This window comes from Crocuta crocuta, unplaced genomic scaffold (genome assembly GCF_008692635.1).
Source record: "Crocuta crocuta isolate KB4526 unplaced genomic scaffold, BGI_CrCroc_1.0 scaffold346, whole genome shotgun sequence".
Classification (NCBI taxonomy): domain Eukaryota; kingdom Metazoa; phylum Chordata; class Mammalia; order Carnivora; family Hyaenidae; genus Crocuta; species Crocuta crocuta.
Window position 1 is genome coordinate 2,884,629 of NW_027527957.1, and position 23,657 is coordinate 2,908,285.

Consider the following 23,657-nt stretch of genomic DNA (forward strand, 5'->3'; position numbering starts at 1 on the left):
CTGCCTCTAGTTCCTTTAGGTGAGCTGTTAGATTTTGCACTTGTGCTTTTTCTAATTTCTTGAAATAGGCCTGGAGAACAATGTACTTTCCTCTTAGGACTGCCTTTGCCGCATCCCATAGATTTTGAATTGTTGTATTTTCATATTCATTTGTTTCCATATATTTTTAATATCTTTAGTTGCCTGATTGGCCCATTCATTCTTCAGTAGGGTGTTCTTTAACCTCCATATATTTGGAGGTGTTCCAGACTTCTTCCTGTGATTGATTTCAAGTTTCAAAGCATTATGATCTGAAAGTGTGCATGGTATGATCTCAATTCTTTTATATTTATTGAGGGCTGCTTTATGTCCCAGTATATGATCTATCTTGGAGAATGTGCCATGCGCACTTGAGAAGAACGTGAATTCCCTGGCCTCAGGAAGGAGACTTCTGAATATATCTGTCAGATCCACCTGGTCCAATGTGTCATTCAAGTCCATTANTGTACAGCTTGTGTATTTTTGTGAAGTGGAGGAGTGTTCAAGGAAAGTTGTAACACCAGAAGTGGATGTGTGTGCCTCATAACACGCTGTGAGCTAAGGTAGCTGGTGTATGTTTCAGGTCTGTGCATATGCTTTTGCTCATTCTTATTCAATCTGTTTCAGCTGGAGATGATGTTGTGCATGAGCAAAGACCAAATCTGCATTTTCCTCAAATATATAAATCGTACCGGAGTACATTAGTATTTTCTAAAACAAGCATTAAGCTATTTTCACTCTTGAATATCACACATTAAAACATAAAATCATATTAAAAAGGATGAAAGGCACTCCCCAAATATAATACAAAGCAACAAATGCACATGTGGACAGTATGTGGAGAAAAGCATGTCAGGAAACATTTGGAAGAAACTGCTCTGATTGCACATTCTTATTCTATTAAAAAACACCTTAAATTTTTTTAAATGTTTGTTTATTTTTGATAGAGAGAGAGAGAGGCAGAGTGTGAGCAGGAAAGGGGCAGACAGAGAGGGAGACACAGAATATGAAGCAGGCTCCAGGCTCTGAGCTCTCAACACAGAGCCTGGAACAGGGCTCGAACCCACGCATTGTGAGATCATGACCTGAGTGAAATCAGGCACTTAACCGACTAAGCCACCCAGGTGCCCCTATAAAAAATATCTTAAACATTACTTATGGGATACTTATGGATTAATTGTTAATATAAATTCTGGCAGTACAATTTGAGACTGTTCTTTGTGTATTATAGAATGCAGCAAATCAATTATTGTATTGCTATTACTAGGAACTACAGTTTTTCACAGTAGAGAAAATAATATATGAATTTAAAGGAATAAAAGAGAGAAAACCCTTTCTGATTTTGATTATGCACTGGAAATGATAATGAAATCTTATGTTTGCTAAACCATATATTTCATAATAATAATAATTGTTTTTTTGTTTTTGTTTTTTTGTTTTTTCACAAAAAGGGCCTAAAAGAATACCTTAGTGGCATTTAGAACACCAGTTGCCTGGATTTTGGTTTCTAAAGTAAAATTCATCATGAAAAAAGGAAGAAGGCTTCTTAGAGAAATGGTTGATTCCTGGTCTGGGACAGGAAAGCACATGGTGAGACTGAGTTATCATGTGCCAGAATAAAGTTGATATAAAAAATGACACAAGACCATCTGGAAGGGGCTCCCTCTTGACATATTTGATCATTTGAGCACCAGAAAAGTATAATGATAGTAAGTATCATGCACTGAACAAAAAAGAATAATCCATTATTCTTAGCACACAAAATATAAATCATAATGGCTAAGATTCATTAAACCTAAATGAGCTCATTAAACCTAAAGTCTTCTGTATATCAAGAGACATCATAATAGAGTGAAGCAACAGCCTCAAAGTGGGTGCTATTTACTTTATGTACAACTGACAGATATATATATTAATGGGATAAAGAAAACAATGCAATAGTAAAACTAGTAAGACTTATGAATAAGTAGTTCAGAGATGAGGAAGCACAAATGGCCCGTAAATGTATGAGAAGACTTAATATCATTACTAAGTATTGAAGTGAAAATTAAAGGCTTATGGACTTGCTATCTCTATTGACCAAACTGGCAAAAATAAGAGTCAGATGGTATGAAGTGTTTTTGAGGATATGGAGCATTGTTTACATGCTGCTTGTGGGAGTCCTAACACATGCAGTTCCTTTGGAAAACCTACACATTTCCTTGATTCAGCAAGATTCCTGATGCACAAGATTTCTCATGGCAACATTGTTCATTGAAACAAAAATGGAAAGGCCAATAGTCTATCCATACTAGACTATATCAACATTATTTTGTGTGTTCATAAAATGGAGTATAGAGTAGAACAAAATGAAATAACAAGATAGAGGATCAACATATTTGAATTCTGTTAAGGGACTAGTGAGTGAAAGAAGTAAAAATACACACAGTTGAGTCTACCTAAATAAAGCTTATGAATAGACCATTAAACAATACGTTAATTTGAGGTTGAATATACAGGTAGTAAAAGATGTTAAAAACTATATTGAAAAAAATCAAGAAAACTGTAAACACAAAGTCAAGATAGTTATTTCTGGAGAGATACGGGGAAATTGAACTGGGCAGGGGCTTACACGAGACTTCAGAGGTCATGGTGTTTTATATATACATATATTACATACATGCATACATACATACATACATACATGTATATATTACATATATATACACATATATGTTTCCTAGGCTGGATAGTGAATGTATGTCTGCTTCTTATAGACCAGATTGAAAGCATGAATTTTAGTTTTAATTTTACTGGAGGAAAAGCCATTGTAATGATTTGTAATTAAGATAATAGAACAGCAAACAACAAGTTGTGGTTGATCTGGATTGATTGTCCATACTGGTCACTTTACTTTCCATTTTTCATTGTTTTACTGTTGGTAATTTAAAAAAAATAAGCCTTACAAACAATTTTAAATTAATTTCTTGATCTTGATATCATTTTTTTAAAAAATTAATTTTAAGCAATCTCCCCACCCAAAGTGGGGCACTATAGCCCTGAGATCAAGAATCACACACTTTGGGAACCTGGGTGGCTCAGTTGGTTAAGCATCTGACTTCAGCTCAGGTCATGATCTCACGGTTTGTGGGTTTGAGCCCTGCGTTGGGCTCTGTGCTGACAGCTAGCTCAGAGCCTGGAACCTGTTTGAGATTTTGTATCTCCCTCTCTCTCTGACCCTCCCCTGCTCACACTGTCTCTCTCTCTGTCTCTCAGAAATAAAAAACATTTTTAAAAAATTCGCACATTCTGCCAACTGAGCCAGTGAGGCACGTGATCTTGGTACTTTTTGATACAGAAACACCGTGTCAATTTTCGTACATACTCATATTCTTTATAATTATAATCAGAAATACAACTAAGATGGAGAGCCAGTTCTAGTGCTTAGAAAATCTTGTAAGTACTTAAAGAAAAATGTAGCAGTGTTATTTCTTAAAAATATCTGAACACAATGTTGCCATACATTTGTCAGGAGGTAAAACTTGCCATACATGTATCTTTTTAATTTTTTAAAGTGTTATTAAAGTATAATTGATACACAAAAATTGCACACACAATTTGTGGTGGGTTTGGACATGTGCATACACTCATGATACCATCATCACAATCAAGGCACTAAACATGTCTACCACTTCCAAAAATTTCCTTGTGTGTGTGTGTGTGTGTGTGTGTGTGTGTGTTTGAGAGTGGTAAACACACTTAACATGAGATCTATCTTTGTAACATATTTTCATGTGCACAATATCATACTGCTGAGTATAGGCAATTTGTTGTGCAGCAGATCTTTAGAACTTATTCATCTTGCATAACTGAAACTATATGCCCATTGAACATGTCCCCATCTCCCCCTCCTTGCAGTCACAGGAAACCACAATTCTATTCTCTGCTTCTGTGAATTTGACTACTTCAGATACCACCTATAAGTGGAATTATGCAATAATTGTCCTTCGTATTTCACTTAGCTTAACGTCTTCTAGGTTTATCCATGTTATTATAAATGGCCAGATTCTCTTCTTTGTTAAGGTTAAATAATATTGTCTGTACATACTACATTTTCCTTATCCATTCATTGCTGATGAACATTTGGCTCATTTTCATATCTTGGCTATTGTGAATAAGGTGGCAATGAACATGCAGATCAAAACCAAGATATGACTTCACACCTATTAGGGTGACTATTATAAAAAATAAAAGAGGGACACCTGGGTGGCTCGGTTGGTTAAGTGTTGGACTCTTGGTTTCCGTTTGGTCATGATCTCATGGTACATGGATTTGAGCCCCACGTAGGGCTCTGTGCTGACACCGTGGAGCCTGCTTGGATTCTCTTTGCCCCTCCCCTCTTGGTATGCTCTCTCCCTCTCTCAAAATACATAAATAAACTTAAAAAAAAGATAACAAGTGTTGCTAACTCAAAAACATACCTACGCTTCCATGTTCATAGGTAAATCTTGTGAATATCCATTATGAAGAGAATTTTTTTCTTTATTTTTTCTTTATTTTTTTATTGTATTTATAAGAGAAGATGGATGTTAGCCATCTGAACCTAACATTACTGGTAATCATTAATCATAATATATGGTAATAATTTCATAATATATGTAAATCAAACCATCATGCTCTCTTCCTTAAACTTGTACAGTGATACGTATTAATTATTTCTCAATAAAACAGAGAAAAAAACAGGATGGCCTCAAGAATATAATCAATATCAGCTAAATATATCTCTTCACAATGAATCTCATAGTTCCACACTGTCATCCTTTTTTTACCTGTAACTAAGTGGTTTTTACCGAAGCTTTTCCAATGTTTTTGGGTTAGAAAGTTGCCTCTATACTTGTATCTGTGACTCATAATTAGCGTACCCTTTCAGAGAAATAGATGGTCTCTTTCATTAATTTTCTAAGTGATATGATGGATGCTAACATGAGTTCCTCCTTTATTACCCTTTACATTGTATCACAGCATGATTTCTGAGGAGGGCTTTTTGAATCCACATTCACTAATGTTCTCAGCATGAATTTGGGAAGTATATTTTTTCTTTGTCTGCTTCAGATTCAATGCGTCCCAAACTAGTACATGCAAAATGCACACTTTAGGCTATTTTTAGGTATTATTTTAAGGCAAAATACAGATAAGAGGTTCAAAAAATTTAGGTCACCTGTTGATCATGCATGTTACAATACAGCCAATTTCTTTGGTTATAGATTTGGGGTCCTTTTCAGGAAGGAGTGCAACATTTTACTAAGTTTCAAGGTTACACAGTGCATTTGAAATGTCTGCTTCATTTTTTTTCAAATAAGGTAAATATATGTTTCATTTCCAACATGGTATAGATTTGTGATTGCTGGCTCCACAGCATATCAGGTAAGTATGTGAAGAGGTTGGAAATTTCAATTGGTGGCTCAATTCTAAGGCTCACCCTTCCATCGGGAACACAAGAATCTAAATCACATCACTAAGTTTGTCTCTATATAATTGCTGGGCAACAAAACTTTTAGGTATTTACCCTAATACTTTCAGTTAGATTTTTTCCCAGCTAGTCTAGTGTGGGAGCCTGACAGTGACCACAAGAAAGCGTGGTTAGGGATGCAGAGATGTGCCTGCACACGGGACTCTCTGCCTGGGCAGATCATGCCTGCAAACAGGATGTTTTGCCAAGGGGCCTGCACACAATATCCAAGGTTAATGATCCGCTTGCACACGAGGGAACATGCCCTCCTTAGAAGTAAGGAGGAGGCTGGAATTGTGGGCAGGCCTCTTAGTAAACATGTTGTGGTCGCTTCCTCCCTTTGCTCCCCCCGTCCTTGGAATGTGTTTGGCTTCTTGCCCTTGTTTGGTAAAGGAATGCATCTTGTAGATTTCAGTTTGTATTCAGTTACTGGGGTATAAAATAAACCGCAAGGGGGGCTTGCGTAGAATTGTTCCTCCAGCCGGAGTTGTGTCTGTGTCTGTCTTTTGTGTGTGTCTTGTCTTTGTGTCATTTCATCCGCAACAGTCTAGTGGAAGCTTTTGGAGTACCATTCTAAAGTTCACAGAAATCTTTTGTATTGAGAGCTTTCATCCAGTTTTTCTGAACAGTAATAGTCTGTCATATGCAACTATTAAGAATGTGCAAATAATAAACTATAAGATTATTCTCAAGAATACCTCCATATATCATAGAATTAGTGAATTGAAAGATATAGCTTTAGTGATATATGAACAATCAAGCACATAAATTTTCATCTGTTTCTGCCTGAAAGTATACGGATGTTTTCCTCACAGTCCCAGGATGCTAATCCCATAGGGGGAAAGTAGTCAGTTCAGTTTTAGGTAACTTGGAAAGTGACCATTTTGAGTCTTTGGAAATCTAGTGGTTCGGGTTGAGCAAAATCACTAGTGGATGACTCTTCTGTTATAATGAAGCACTGATCTTCCTGAAACTCCTTCACCATAAAGATCTGATGAAATTTCATACTTTATATAAACTAACCAAACCAAATAATAAAAATCTGACATAACCCGGAGAAATCCTAGAATCTCACTTTCCTGCTCACAGTATTTGGTAGAGGAAATGAGCATATGACACATGATGAGCCAGTCAGAACCCTTCACCAGGATTTTTAGAAACCATGAAAAGGGAGAAGGAAAGCTATAATATACCACCTTGAAGCTACCAATGCCATGTTGCCTGCAATGTGGAAACAGTCGTTCAAGTCTAGTTCCAGTTCTGGAGGTTTCTAGAATTTTCTTCGTTTCTGTATTATCACAGTGCTTTAGTTGGTGTATATATCAAACTGCTATAATAAACAGAAACAAAAATCTAGTAGTTCAAACAAGACAGTGTCTTTCTTTCCAGTGTAATAGTCAAGTTGCAGGCAAGCAATGAAAAATGGAAAGAATATTCTCTTTTAAGTTATTCATGGAAAATATTCTTTCTATCATTTGCTCCTTCATCTGGAAAGTTGTCATCGTGTATGTGGTAAAATCTGGCATTTGCCATATGGTCACTACAATAGAATTAAGATAAAGATACACATCTAGCTATAGGGAGAAAGGGTGGAATTGCTTGGAAACACAGACTCTAGTGCAGTTTAACAATGGGATTGTTATATTACTAAATGAAAGAAAGAACGAAAAATATTTAGAACAATTGTCAGTTTCTATCTGATAGAAGACATGCTTTTTCAATTCTTCCCTGAATTCTATGAGCTAACCCAGTTTTCTGCCTAGGCTGCTTTGTGCAGGTTTCTGTAACTTGCTAACCCAGGCAGGCAGTGGCAGTGTGAACCACGTAGAATTTTGACAAAAATTCTAGTTCTAAAGTAGATAAATATCAACTAAATTGTACCTGAAACTTCAACCAGACCAGGCTCTGGTGAAAATTCAGTGTTTAAACAGCATTTAGCAGTTCAGAATCCAGATTTGGGATGATCAGATCCAAGTTCTAGAGTAACTAATTCTTCCTGCTTTACCTGAGAATTTCTTTATTTAACTACCCAAATCTTATGTTCCAAAAAGCCTCTCAGTTCCAAGAAAACCTAGACGGTCAGTAATCTTAAACTATAACTCTACACCTGAACTTTAATAGGCTCCTAGCTTCCATTTGCAACCCAGTTTTACTGATCAATCTGCACTCTGTTGACCTTATTACTTTCCAGTCCTCTGGGACTGGGATCTCAAGCTTACTCTCAAACATTCCAATGAAAATAATAATCTCATCATTAAATCCTAGCCCTATAGTTATAACTATATTTTGGTTCCTACTGGCTAGAAGTTTGTCATCCCATTTGAAATACAAGCAAGAAAAATATCTTCTAGACTTTACTTCCAGAATCTACCACGATTACTGGCATATATATATAATAAATAAGTGAATTACCACATATTGCCTATTCCTAGATTCCTTATCATCATGGATTATAGTCGTGCTGGACGTACCCACCACTTTTTGTTGAGTATCCTTATTGTTGGTATTCTACTAGCTTGTTTGTTCCTTGGTAACACAAAATGTATGTCGCTTGAGTTGCCATCCATTATATCTGATCAGGTCATTCCTCAGGTATCTTTATCATGCCAGGAAGTATAACTACATATGAAATTTTACTAAATTATTCTTTGAATAATTCATCTTTTATTAAATTCACTGTGAATTTTTAGTTACATATGAACTAAATAACTTAATTCTTTCAAGGGACTGGGCAGTGGATATTTTCTATCAGAAACAAGGCCTAACACTCTTTTCTATTCCCTCTTGTCTCAGCCTTGCCTTTCTTTCTCACTGTTTGGGAACCTAAATCTACTAGGATACTATAGAACTTCCTTGGAATCTTCTATAAGCCAAGCACATAGGTTTCAAGTAAATGCCTTCATTACTTTGGTTCCCCAAAGAATGTTTTCACCTCTATAAACAAGCCATCACCAAACATCTCCAGTCTCTACGGTTCAGCCACATAGCTGCTGTCAGTTTCTCAGTATGCCCAGCTCTCCATTAGCTCTGGCGCTTTCACATACATCCAGCCTCTTCTTTTCCTAGGACATTCTTCCCATTATTTTTCACCTGGTTAACTTCTACTCATTCTCCATGTTTCAGATTTAAACCTCTCTTCTAACTAGACAATTTCCCTGACACTGTACCCTCACTTGGGATATTTATCCTTCTTATGTACTCTCATATTGCCCTGAATTTTTCCTATTGTAATGTCCATCATTCTATAATTTTTGCATGTTAGATGTCCTTTATTCTATTCTAGGTTGTACATATTGCACTAGAAATAAGTATGTCTATATTAATCTTCATCAAATGCCTAATACAAAGCATAGTACACAGCATAATACATTTCACTGAGAAGAGGGAGAATAGAGGGACTGGTGGATAACAGAATAGATGGATGAGTTACTCATCATAAACACAGAGTAAGACTAGAGAAATTGACCCTGCTCGCAAGGGCTGGCCTGATTTTCTTCTTAAATTCCAAACTTTTTGTTCATGTGGATGATTGCTTTCGTCCTCTTTTTAAGATTGGTTCATTCTTGTACTTAGATCAAATATGATCTCCACACAAAGTATTTTTTCTGACCACCTATTTAATGTGATCTCCCTTTCATCACACATTTTAACTTTTTTCATAACACTTATTACAATTAATAATAATCTTCCTTGTTCATTATGTGTGTATAGGCTACCCAGTCTCTTAGCAGATGAGCTACATGAAAGCTAGGACTTTGACTGTCTTATTTAGCACTGAATTGTTCCCTAGAAGAGTGTCTGGAACATAATCTCTCTGTCTTTCTTTCTTAATGAAAGAATACCTAAAATATTTTTATATTTTTAACATAATGATTTTTTTCTTTCTATTTATAAGTAGTTATAAACCAAATATTTTAATCCATTAAGTTGCATTTCTTAGTAACAAAGAATATATTTATCTTTTTAAAATATGTATATGCTAAAATTTAAAATGTATCCATTTAAAAATATGTCAATAATGTTAATGTGTTGTAAAATATGATCTTACTATGATTTTCATTCGGCTATATAACTAAGGCTTTTAATGGTTCAACCTAGTAACATCTTAAAACACTTCCAACTCTTAAATTCTGCAATGGAATAGTATTTAGAACAAGTATTTAGAAGAAGACTAACAGAGGAATTAAAGCAATAGCACAGTTTCGAAGGGGCACGTGCACCCCAATGTTTATAGCAGTGCTATTAACAATAGCCAAAGTATGGAAAAAGCCCAAATATCCATCGACTGATGAATGAATAAAGAAGATGTGGTATATATATACAATTGAATATTACTCAGCTATCAAAAAGAATTAAATCTTGCCATTTGCAGCAACGTTGGTGAAACTAGAGTGTATTATGCTAAGCAAAATAGGTCACTCAGAGAAAGACAAATATCATAGGACTTCCCTCAGATGTGGAATTTAAGATACAAAACAGATGAACATAAGGGAAGAGAAGGAAAAATAATATAAAAACAGAGGGGGAGACAAACCATAAGAGACTCTTAAATACGAAAAACAAACTGAGGGTTGCTGGAGGGGTGTTAGGTAGGGGGCTGGGCTAAATGGACATGGGTATTAAGGTGGGCATTTGTTGGGATGAGAACTAGGTGTTATATGTAGGTGATAAACCACTAAATTCTATTCCTGAAATCATTACTGTACTATACGTTAATTAACTTGGATTTAAATTTAAAAATAATTAAAAAAAACAAAAACAAAAAAACCGATAGCATAATAAAAATTGTAACTATGTGCAGTGATAGATGTTAGCTAAACTTATGGTGGCAATTATCTCTCTCTCTCTTCATGTGTATAGATCTATCTATCTATAGATATGCATACTATTGAAAAAATATATCTCAATGTATGTATCAAATCATTATGTCACACACCTAAAACATTACAATGTTATATGTCAATTATATTTCATTGAAAAGAAAATAATAAAGCCATAGCAACCAAAAGAGGATTAAAAGTCCTGTAGATTGAAATTTAGATAGAAAACTGCCAAAAAATGTGAAGAAAACGTTTGCTTTCAATGTTGAAAGGAATTATTTTTGTGAGCCTTAGTTAATATTGAATCAAAATAACCAGATGTTTTCCATAATACTGTAAAAAATAAAAGAATGAATTCCCTTTGATGACCTTGAGCCCTATGGGATAAAAAAGAAAATCATATTCTATTCAGTACTCATTTAGTACTTGGTAAGCCATTGGTGGTTTGCTTTATACTGTGAGGTACAGAAAGCTCTCTTCTGAACTTTTATAAATAAGCAAGTTTACTATCTCATACAGCAAGAGTAAGAGATAGGCATTCCCAGCGTATTTAGTGTAGGCGCTCAGTTTCTTTACAGTTTTCTATTGGCCACCTTCCTGGCAGTGGCTTGTTTTGGGAGTTGGCCTTTATATTTCCAAGATAGTTGCCACTGATTTAGATGTCATGCACATATGCCACACTTCAGGGCAAAAAAGGGTAGTATTCCCTACCATGCACCACTAGTTAGCATCAAGAATGGCCTTTGGTAGAAACCTTCAAATATATTTCCCAGTTTGCTTTGTCGGTCAGAATTGTATCACATGGAATTATTATGGATGTTTTGACAAATGATTATCCATTGGAACATAATCAAACCCGTTCTACTGCTTTATCCAACGTTTTCCTTTCTGATTTCTAGTTTTTGCTTATTTGGGATATTTTGATTACTATACCTCACATCTGAGACATACATATTTATAACTTTATTCTTTATAAAATTATAAAGGATAAATAAACTTTATAAATAAACTTTATTTATAACTTTATTCTTACCCAAACTTGTATATTTTTTGAAGTTGTCTTTCTCTCTCATCTTCTTTTAAATGCATGGTGGCCATCTCAAGACCACATGATTCCATCCTGTTGGGCACAGATGATTAAACCAAGTGTAGACACATAAAACAATGCAAATCATTGCATGTTATTTTTTTTTAAGCCAGCCAAATATTTTTCTTTTTCAAAAATTTGAGCTTTGAGACTCAAGGCTTGAATGAGTCTGGTGATTTGGAACATAAGTTTATTTGGAGTTGAGTCCAAAATTGGCACTGGGGCAAGCCACAGCCACCTGACAGTCAAATTTATAGGAAACCAAAAAGGAGCTCTTAGAAAAAAATGTTAACCTACAAATTTTAAAATAAAACAGATGGACAGAAAAAAGTACATATGACCAAGTGAGAAAAAGAGACAGGGAAATAGAGAAAAATTTTCACACTGACTTTTGCAATTTCAGTGACGTACTTAGTTGCCCATGAAAAGCCTTTATATCCTGATAACTAGCACCCCCTTCCTAGAACCTCTTTCAATTTCCTGTTCATTGAAACCAAATAATCTCTGCCCTTGAAATCGGTCTCCCTGTCTTTCCCTTTCAAATCATCTAGTAACCACAACCAAGCTAAGGCTCTCCATGTGTGAATCCAGTATCTCCTATGTACGTTATACTGTTGCATTCATCCTCAGAGATTAGAGCCAGACAATGCTAACAATGTATAGGACCTTCCTTTCACTTATTTTACTCCTCTTTATTTGCAAGAAATGAAACAGACCATAGCACTGAAGGGGTACAATGTCAGTGAAAGATGACAATGACATAGGTAGAACATTTCAATCTATATTCCCAGCCTAGAGTTGTTAACTCTACCGACCATATGATTATCGCACGTATATTGGTTTGTTTGCTGAAAAGCTAGTGTGTAGTACAGTCCCTTTGTTACAGTCCTTTAGCCATCAGCAGCAGCCATTGAGCATGTGGATCACATCATCCCTGTTTATGATGCTGTGCCTTTGCCCGAGTCAGCTCAGTGGGTTGGAATCTCCTTGAGAACTGCCGTCCTATTTGTGATGCTCCTAGTCACTTCCAAGCTGACGCTTTGCTATGGATTGTGCTTCTCTTAAAGCATTCCTTTGTTGTTCTATTCTGTTCGCTTCATGTGTAGCTGATTGCCTTATTTCAGCACACTGCACAGCTTCTGTTTGGTATATGCTACTGTTGTTCCTGTCCCTCACATGACCAGACTAGAAGAAATGAAGCATCTCAGTTGAGCTGATCTTATTTTTTATGTTCTTACATGATCAGTGAGCAATGTTAAACTTTGTCATTAGGACCTTCTATTGAGATTTAAATTTAGGAAATGGTGAGCAAAGTGTCCAAATAACTTTACTGTAATGTCATCTATAGTTGAAAAGAAGTATAGCACCAGTTGGAAATAGGTTCTGAGTTGTAAAGAACATCCAGAGACCAGAGCATCCTGCCATTGAAGCCCCATCCCATCTCACTCTTCGATGGAATGGAGCCATATTGGGTCAGATAATAGTGGGATTCTGAGCCAAAGTTTGGCTTACAGTGGGTCTGTATGTTCTGTATATCCACTTGATGATCATTTATAATGTCCCTGAATATATAATTGTGCTACCCCTACCTTGAGCAGTTGACCCGTATAGTAAAGGAACATTTTTGTGAGAAAGGTTGAGCACAAACTACTGAAACAGACTTGCTTGTTGTGCCCCTGAGAAATGCGTGCCGACCCTAAGTCCTAAGGAGCTAAAGGATGTAGTAGTGGTGTTTCCCATCATGTCTTCAGTTAAGTCACCAAAGTGGCCCTTAAAATAACCCCGGATGAATCCTGAAAGATGACTTCAGACTACCACAGACTCAACTGAATAGCAGCCTGATTGCAGCTGCTAGCTCAGACATGGTGCTCTTCTGGAGTAGATTAATCTGGCCTCCGCTACTGCTACGCTGATTTGGCAAATATGTTATTTTGTACTGAGATCAGATAAAACAGATCAGAAACAATTTACATTCACACGAAATGTACAAAATTAGGCATTTGCAGTTTTTATTCAGGGTTCTGTTCACTTACTTTCTCTCTGTCAGGACATAGTTTTAAGATATCTGGATCATCTGGATATCCCACAGAATATCACATTGACTTTCTATGTTGATAGCTTTGTGATAATTAAGCTGATGAGCAATAAGTGGCTAGCAAACTGGGGTGCTTGGTAAGACACACATTCAAGAGAATGAGAGATAAGCCAATCCTGCAAAGATTTGGGAAGTAGCTCAACACATGAGTAGAATCATTAGCAGTCCAGTGCTCAGGGACTGTAAGGACATTCTTTCTAAATTAAAGGATAAATCGTTGCATTTTATATCTCCTACCGCAAAGAAAGAAGCACAATGCCTGGTAGAACTCTTTGGGTTTCAGAGATAGCATGGCCCATACCTGGGTGACATGGAAAGCAACCACTGTTGAGTTGGTCCCAGGGAAGGTAAGAGCTCTAAAGCTGATCCAAGTTTCATTTAAAGTAATCTTCCACTTGATCCATATGGACTTTGTGATATTGGGAGTATCAGTTGTGATAAACTATGCCATATAGCATCTCCACTGGGAGAATTCCAACACAGACATATGGGTTTTTGGAGCAAGGCTGTGCCAGATGCAGTGGAGAATTTATATACTTTTGGGAAACAATTCCTGACATGATACTGGACCTCAGTAGAAGTAAAGTATCTGGAAAAGGATAGCATGCACCTGAAACTTTCTGTCTAGTTTTGTCAAACCTACTAAGTCATAAAGACAGGTGAATCCAGCAGCAATCTACTGTAAAGTAGAAGTGGTGTATCCAAAAACAAGCATGAGCCAGACAAGGGAGCACAAACAAGCTATATCAGAAAGTAAACTAGACCCACATGTTATCTACCTCTGCTGTATCAGTGCCCTCCCCTCCGCTTACACCTATTGCCACATGAGCTGGCAGAAGATAAAAGCCCACTCTTGGCTTAAAAATGGGTCTAATTTATATGTGAATGAACACTTTCCTTACTCAGGAAAGGCCTTGAAAACAGTGGGAAGTGGAACACAAGATTCTCAGAATGGGCAGAGAGCTTCAGCGATAGACCTGGCCACCCACATTCTGTACACAGAATTTGGGATGTACAGAGCTCTGGATATTGCTAAATGCTTTATTTATACAGGGTCTCCAAAGAAGAAAGATGGGAAAATTTTCGATGAGAAGGTTTGATGCACAGGCATGGGGGGTGGAGATGTGGGAATAAAGGTAATAAAGTGTGAATGACTTTGTACCACACAGTAGTGCTGATAGGAGAGTATTAAGTAGTAAGATTTGGCCAGTCAATTTTAGCCAGTCTGTGCCATTGGTCATGTCAGCACTGGTATGATGGGCACATGAATTCAATTAATTCAGTGGTTACAGTGGAAGTGATGAAGGCTAAGCCTAGGTCCAACAGTATGAAATTCTACTTACCAAGACTCACTTAGCTGCTGCTGCAACTAATTGTCCAAATTGGCAGTAAGAGAGACCAGTGCTTGCACCCTAAGTAGACCAACTAGCCATTTGATAGTGAGTTGAATAAATCAAGTTCCTTTCAGCCTGGAAAGAACAAAGACTTGCTTTAATAAAAATAAATACATATCATGGGGGAGATTTTGTTTTCTTGTTCATAGGACCTCATCAGTATAACTATCCAATGGGTGGATATAGTGTTTACTTCTCTAGTATTGGATCCCACATGGCACTGGTCAGGCCAGAAGACTTTGTTAATAGCCAAGGAAGTGTAGGAGTGGGTCCTTGACTATGAGACCCAGTGGTTACATCACATATGCAGAAACTGAGACTGTTGGCCTGAAGGAGCATTAGAAAATACAGTCAATCAGGGGCGCCTGGGTGGCTTAGTCGGTTAAGCGTCCGACTTTCGCTTAGGTCATGATCTCGAGTTCGTGGGTTCGGGCCCCGCATCGGGCTCTGTGCTGACTGCCAGCTCAGAGCCTGGAGCCTGTTTCAGTCTGTGACTCCCTCTCTCTCTGACCCTCCCCTGCTCATGCTGTCTCTCTGTCTCTCCTAGAAATAAATAAAAAAAAAAAGAAAGAAAGAAAAGAAAATACAGTCAATCAGCCTACAAGCAGTATTTTATGAAGAACAGTCTTCAATCTCCAAGATGCACTATACACATTGCATCAATTAATTTATACAGTATCATGTAGGAAGAATACTTACATCTGAGGACCAAGGAGTAGAGACAGAAGAAGCGCCAGTAATTATCAGTCTTCATGACCCTCTGGGGGTTTTATTTCTCCCATTCCTGCAACTCTAAGCTCTACATGGCTGGAAATCCTAATCCCCAAAGGGTTCAAAGTCTTGCCCCAGAAAACAATGAGAATCCTATTGAGCTACAAGCTATAGCTGACACTTGGGCACTCAGGCTCTTTGTGCCCAGAGACCAGCAGTAAAGGAGGAGTCATAATCTTGACAGGAATAATTGACAGCTGTCACCTCCTGGTGACAGGGTTTCTGTTACACAGTGGGGGCAGGAAAGAATGTGTGTGACACCTGGTGATCCACTTGGGTGTCTACTGCTACCCACTTGTCCAGCTGTAGTGATAAATTAAAACATCAGCAACCACAACATGAAAATTTATGGTAACCAAGGGTTCAGGGCCTTCAGGGATTGTCCAGATAATCACACCATGAAACAAAGCAACAAGACCCCAGCAGCGGTGGTCTGAGGATGAGGGGAATCCATAATGGATAGCTGAAGAAGAAGATGATGAGTATCAGAAGGGGTCTCATGACCAGCTACAATAATAAGGACTGTAGTTCATACTACTAACCTTTTTCTGTGCTTCCCTTAAAAAGAGAGGCCGTCTGGAATTCTGGACTAACTTCTGCAGTCTTCGCAGAAGCCAAGGCTATCAGTTCCAGGGATGGACTATTGTGAAGATGGATATGTACCACTTTTGAGAGCCCACTTAAAAGGAAGAGTTGTTGCTCCAACACATCGGTGTGTTAGTCCTTCTGAGTTTACCTCAGAGAGCTGTACAAGCCAAGAAAGAGCATAATCTTCTCGGGGTGACCCACCCCCAGTGACCAATCATGAAGGAGTTATAAAGGCCTGGCCATTTCCCTTACTGTAAGGTATCAGCTCATTATAAGCAACATCAGCAACAACATACTTCAGAATCCCTTTTAGAGTTTGCTGGGGCTTTGTTTCACCTGCACCTGTTTGACTTCTCTCTCTGCCCAATGGTGTTTCCTCCATATCCACCATGACTATGGAGGCCTTTATAAAAGGGGTTCCATTTTTCCAATGTCTATTTTTCACATTTCTAATGATATTCCAGCAGAACTTTCTTTTTATAAAAGTCATTTTATATGCAAAAGTCTGAAATTGCCACTTAGTGAAAGTCAACTAAATTTAAGATAGAATCTGGGGCTCAACTGGAAAACAAAAAATAATAAAATAAAGTAGCACCTTCTATGGAAAAAAATGTGACCATGCCAAATGATGGAAAATTCCATTATTTTTCCTCTTGAACTCAAGTTCTCATTTTTTCAATCAATAAATCAATCAATATAGCTTACCTTTGGTAAGGATTTTGATTCCCCAGGGAAATATATTTCACTTGTAGTAAATTCAAAAAATTATGCAAAAATTATTATAACTATAATTATTTTTATATTATATATTTATAATAATATATAATTATTATAACTAGGGAATAATTCCTGTCCNAATTCCTGGTTATTTACAATCTACTTATTGTATTTCTGTGTGGCAATATTGAATGTAATACTTTTGCATACCTCCTATACTTTTTACAAGAGACAAATTTAAGATAAGTAGATTGCCATTTCAGGTTGGCTTTTGATTCTGTTTTCTTTTCTTTTAAATCGATCTTGTAATGACAATAGTATTTCTCAAAGGCTGCAGTTAAGTCTTTACATTTGTTGTTTTTCTTTTTAATGCAATCATGATAAAACAATATATTTTATATATAAATTAAGCAGTTTATGTAGAATTCTAAATTGATTGATGATTCATTTATTCTGTTTCAACATGATTTACTAGATTCAGAAAAACTCAGAAACTGCCTTGGGAACTTCCCACCTCCCTTGTCACGGACACAGATTGTGTGCTTTCAGTCTGACCTCTGTTACCTTCTCTCTTTCCTTTCCAAGCAGGCATGCCTCTTGGACAGGGATCTTTCAAGAGGACCTGATCCTTGCCATTCTGTGTAGTATCACTTGACTCAGGCAAATATATATATCCTAGACCCACCCATCTGTGAATACGTGGGCCCCTCTGCTCACTCTGCCATCATCCCTCCTCTCCCTCACGGGCAACTCCAGCCAGCAATCACCCTCAGAACTCACTGGGTCAGATGCTGCCATTGAGCTTTCTCCTCATATCTGCCTCCAATCTCTGGGAAAATATTGCAGGTTCTTTCTGCCAAGAACCCCCATGCAGTACCAATAGCAGCATTGGGCAGGTATCCATGTGGCTGCTGCTCCTCAAACTTCACCTAAAGAGTGAGATGTTGGCCAGTTTCTCATTACACAGAGCAACTATCTCTACAAGTGATTCTCTTGCTATTGCCCATCCCTTATGTGATTTGAAGCCCTAAAGGTGAAGCACTTTTCTCCATAAGAAAGGGAAAGAATCAACACCATAGTGTTTCTACTCACAGGAATTCCTTTCAGAGAGTCTCGAGATGAACCTGGAACCTCTGATATGACCTGGAGATTTCAGGTAGGAAATCATTAGTGTAGGAACCATTTTGTCTGCCTCTTGGCAAGACCTGCATGGATACATCCGGCATCTTGCTTCAGAATGTGGATGTCCTTAGCCTCTTCCACCACCATTATCTTCAACTTGTATGTCTTAGCTAAAATGACACAATGAAAAGTCCCATTTCACATCCCACTGCAACATAGTTTAAAAAACCATCATACATTATTCTAACATAAAATATAGTTATTATTCCATTTATAAATATAATTATTGAACTTTGTAGACAATCTGGGAAAAACAAATGATGTAGGGAAATCAAACATATACTGAACTTATGATAATTTCTATGAACATAAACCTTTATTTAAAATATCAGTGGTTGTAAGTTTTCAGAGAAATTTTGTACACTTTCCCTTCATGATATAGAACTGTAAATACATTGAAAGTAGGCATCTCCTAAACTTTTTATTATTATTTTCTTTGTCTCACATCTCAAGAGGTTTCTTACCCTTCTCCCCTAATTGGGGCAATTGCTTTCCTCTCTCCCTCAGCTCAACTTTAATATGGAACTCCATATCCCCAAAGCCCTTCTTCCTTGTTCCTTCGGGAGGCAAACACACTCTCAGTTTTGTCTTAAAAGTACCAGGTTAATCACTATGTGGAGGAACCAAATGGTCAAATGATGTGGACAGGCTCTTACATTTTTATTTTCTGATAGCAAAAAGCCTCTATTGTATAGATCCTGAGTCTCTTTCTGGTAACCTAACTGAACCATTTCTTTCAATTTTTAAAAATGTTTTTATTTATTTCTGAGGGAGAGGGTCCCTCAGAGTGAGCAGGGGAGGGTCAGAGAGAGAGGGAGTGACAGACTCTGAAACAGGCTCCAGGCTCCAAGCTAGCTGTCAGCACACAGCCCGATGCAGGGCTCAAACCCACGAACCATGAGATCATGACCTGAGCCGAAGTTGGACGCTTAACCGACTGAGCCACCCAGGCGCCTCACAACTGAACCATTTCTTTGACTTCTGACCTCTGCCTTTATCCTCAAAATGAACCTCATGCAAAAATCAACAAAAAGCAAATCAAGGAATACTTAAACAATACTTTAAAAAATACTTTTAAAAATCCTATGGCTTCTTAAGGAAAAGGCATGGTCCCTGAGCAGCCTTCCATGAACTTGGCAGAATAAAGAAGAGGGAGGCAAGCTATACGGATAAACTCTGTTAATTCCTAGTAATAGAAACTTAGACAAATATCCTAACCGTCTAAGCCTCCTCAATTCCTTGACCATGAAAATGGGGAAGGTAATATCTACCTCTCTGGTATTGTGAGAATTAAACCAGGTAATAAATAAAGCTCTTAGATCATAGTATGTAATTCATAAATAACTGGTTATTGACTAAAAATCCCAATAAACATTGAGCTGTCCCTTACCTTATAGGCAGATACAATTAAAGTATAACGATGTGTCTACTCACTAGTGTCCATTTCTGAATTCTTCCAGACTAGCCATTCCCTAGATTCCTGTGCTCAGTCCAGGAAGGAGCCTTCGTGACATTTCAGCAACCCAGGTGAGAACATCAGATCTGCTCCTGAGGCAGATTTGTAAAAGTACTATGTATGGAGTCAGAGGCCCTGGAGAAGGAAGTGATTCTATGAGCCTCCTATAACTTTACCTGTGAGTACAACATAAAGGGTACATGAGCATTCAACAATTACATATGTACAATGTATGATTAGTATTAGACACTAGCTTTGTAGTCTCAGCAAGTAATCTGACTTCTCTAGGCCTGTCTCTGCACCTATTAAAGAAAGATATGAAATTTATTGTCTTGAAATTATTTTCTACTATAATATTTTATCATTACCATAGAGGCTGCTTCATGAATACTATTTTGATATATAACTATAAGCAAGTGAATGTAATTAGTAGTTTATTCATATTATATAGGATTGTCTAGGTATTTTCTATTTTAAAAGATACAAGTGGGGATATACAGTTTAAATTTTTTCACTCATTTGATAGTAATTATTACTACTGAATTTTTTATGCCTTAGTACAGACTATATAAGAGGGAAAAAGCTTCAAATATGTGTCCACAATAATTCAGTAATTAAATTCAGTAAACACTTCTCTTTAATCTGTAAAAAAAAATCTAAACTACAAGATATTGATTGGACACCAATTATTTCTAGTTTAGCATTTAGAAGGGTGTGAATACGATTTTCTAGTTTATACAGCGGAAATTTTGCCAAACAAAATAAGAATGCAAGGATGGCAGTGTGAATATCTCTTCGAGATTCTGATTCAAATTCTTTTGGATAAAGACCCAGAAATGGGATTGCTGGATTCTATGGTAGGCCTGCTTTCAATTTCCTCAGGAACCTCCATATTATGTTTTATAGTAGTCACAATATTCTATATTCCCACCAATAGTGTGTAAGGATTCCTTTTGCTCCACAACCTGGATAACATTTATCTTTTTCCTCTCTCAGTTTTACTGAGAAATAATTGAGTACATCATGTATAAGCTTAAGGCACACAGCATGATGGTTTGACTTATAAATACTGTGAAATGATTATCACAGTAGGTTCAGCTAGCATCCGTCTTCTCATACAGATACAATAAAAAAGAAAGAAAGAAAAAAGGAAAAGCATTTTCCCCTTGTGATGAGAACCTTAGGATTTACTTTCTTACCAACTTTCCTATCTATCAACAGTAGTGTTAGCTGTAGTAGTGATCACGTTGGACATTACATCTCATTACATCCCCAGTACTTCTTTCTTTTACCACTGGAGGCTTGTACTTTTGACCTTACCATCCCCTGTTCCCCACCCTCCACTTTTCTTGTACCTTGCACTGATCTCAAGCAAGGGGCTTCATCTCCTATTTTATTTCTTCACCTTGGTTGGCACATACCCCTTCCACACTCATCACTTTGGTGGCGATACTGTTCGTCTTTTGCCCAGTTTTCAAAGTCTCTGGTCATTTTGGACATTTCATTTTTCTTAGTAACTCAAGAAAGCTACATCTCATAGGTTTTCAATTAATACTTGCTGAAATGAGTAAGAATCAATTAATAGAACACTAAATAAATCAGGGTATCTAGTGCCTGTAGCTCAATATTCTCCGTCTATTTGCATAGTCACCAGCAAATAACTGATGGACTAGCTATAAGATGCATCTGTGTAAGTGGACCTGAGAAGTAAGTACTTTGTTTGTTTACTTTTTCATATAGGGTTATAAATTGGGCATAAAGAAAGGAGACTACTTAAACCTTTTGCATTTCAGTATAGTCTTTCTCAACTGAGTAACACAACAAAGGTTCAACATAGTTATAATATCGCATTGGAAGCGGAGTTAGGTATTCGGAATTGAAATACGACATAAAATGATAGGAGTGAGATGAGGTTACCAATAAAATGTATTATTAATAATAAACCTCCCTAAATAATCTAGAACATAGAGATTTAATTGTTGAGTCTCCAAAGACTATTGAAATGAAGAGAATTGAAACATTTACATCACTAATTCCAATCCCTTAAACTAAGGTTTGACATAGCAAAGGGATCTATTTTCTTCTCTATATTTAAGTCATGAAATAACTATGATGCCAGATAGTATATTGATTTTGTTAAAACAGATGACCCAAGGGGAGGTTATCTGAGCGGACTTTTCATAAAGAAATTAAAATTTAATTCTCTGCTGGGGATTATTACCGAAGGGTGGAAAAGCATTTTCTTCCCTATTTGTTCTTGAGATTCTGTTCATATACAGATCCAGAAGCATGAACAAACACAGCTGCTCCCCACATTAACCAGAGACCTATTAGAGGAAGGAGCCATTTTCAAGCCAAATGTTATATTAGTAGAATGAGAAGTGATGTGATAATTGCGTTCCTTGAGCTGGATTAGAGATCATTTGGATTGTGTGACAAGCTCTACTGGCAACAGTTTTCATGGAATAATGTGAAAAATTAATTCCAACAGATACAGTGAGTTAAGGTCAAACAAAATTATTTTAAAGACAAACCATTTTTTGATCAACAGAACCAGGTGAAGGAGGAAGAGCAGAAAAACTTCTTTAATCAGTTGAAAATAAGAAAGCTTAATTGGATTAAAATACTTAAGGTCTTTTTTCCTTTTTTTCTTTCTTTACACTCACTCATCAGTTTAGCTTTATTTTTAGTGTTTAGTTACTATAAAATTTTAAATATTATTAGTGATTTGGGTGTTAGATGTACTTAGTTACAATTACTGGCATGTACTATTTTTGAAATACTAGCAATTTAAGCTGCGTGGCAATAACATATCACTATGAACTACAGTATTCTGAGAAATTTCAAGAAAACATGAAATTTTAATTTCCTCATTAAATAAAACACAAAATCCAACACACTCTACTCCATTTCTAGCTATGGAAAGCAGAGCACTTTCTTCTTGAGGATTTAAAACTCTCATTTCTGTATCTGGTCATGAAGCTATTGCTTCTGTTCTAAAAATATGGGGAAAGTAGTGTTAAGAATGCTCCTGGAGTGGAGCACCTGGATGACTCAGTCAGTTAAGAATGCTCCTGGGGCACTTGTCTGGCTTAGTTGGAAGAACATGTGACTCTTGATCCCTGGGTTGTGAGTTCGAGACCCACACTGGGTATAGCGATAACTTTAGTAAATAAATATTAAAAATATTTGAAAAATTAAAAAAATTAAAAAGAGAATGTTCCTCATATGAACATTTTTTAATAGATAGGCTTTTAAATTTGAATGTGTCACTGCAATGAAATTATTTCAAGCATAGTACCTGGTATAAAGGAGGTATTTTGCGTCTATTATCTATATCTATCACTTTATATATTATACAATATATACTTACATAATAATCTATAAATAGGGTACTTNTTTTAATTTTAGAATTAAAAAAATTTTTTTAGAGAGAGAGTGTGTGTGTAAGTGGCAGAGAGGGACAGAAGGAGAGAAAGAGAGAATCCCAAGTGGGCTCTACACTCAGCATGGACACAGGGTTTGGTCCCACAGCCCTGGGATCATGACCTGAGCTGGAGTCGAGTCAGATGCTCAACCAACTGAGCCACCCAGGAGTCCCAAGAGAGCATCATTGTGACAATGCATTGTAGTAGTACAATTATTTCAATGTCCTTTTTCTTTTTTTTTTTTTAATCACTGTGAAATTTCCAAAATAACTGTGAATCTCATAATAAAGATAAGTTGTGTCGGTGTGCTAAGCATATGTATTTGTAAGGATGTGGATTTAAAGGTTTTTTTTAAAATCTCAAATTCTCTCAATCTTTTGATCTTTCTGAATCATTATTCAGATATTAATTTATAACCCTTTAACTTAAAAACTAATTAAGAAAGACCAAAATCCATGTTAAATTGCAGCTGTTTTCAAGGTAAACTTTCAGGGAAGCACTGGTACTCAAATATAAAAGGCAATAAAAATGATCAACACGGTATAATGTTTAGTATGGACGAGGCGTAGCTCTTTGAGGTAGGCACTCTTCTTATTCTAAATTGAGGAAATTG

The 23,657-nt window shown here is 36.7% G+C and overlaps 1 long non-coding RNA gene across 1 annotated transcript in view; it reads left to right on the forward strand.

Moving 5' to 3' along the window:
* The window catches only part of LOC144222264 (uncharacterized), a 66,087-nt gene that overhangs the window by 27,517 nt on the left and 14,913 nt on the right, over positions 1-23,657 (forward strand). Inside the window, exon 2 of the long non-coding RNA XR_013332352.1 lies at positions 19,621-19,687. This is a non-coding gene — a long non-coding RNA (uncharacterized LOC144222264). The remainder of the gene's footprint in view (positions 1-19,620; positions 19,688-23,657) is intronic.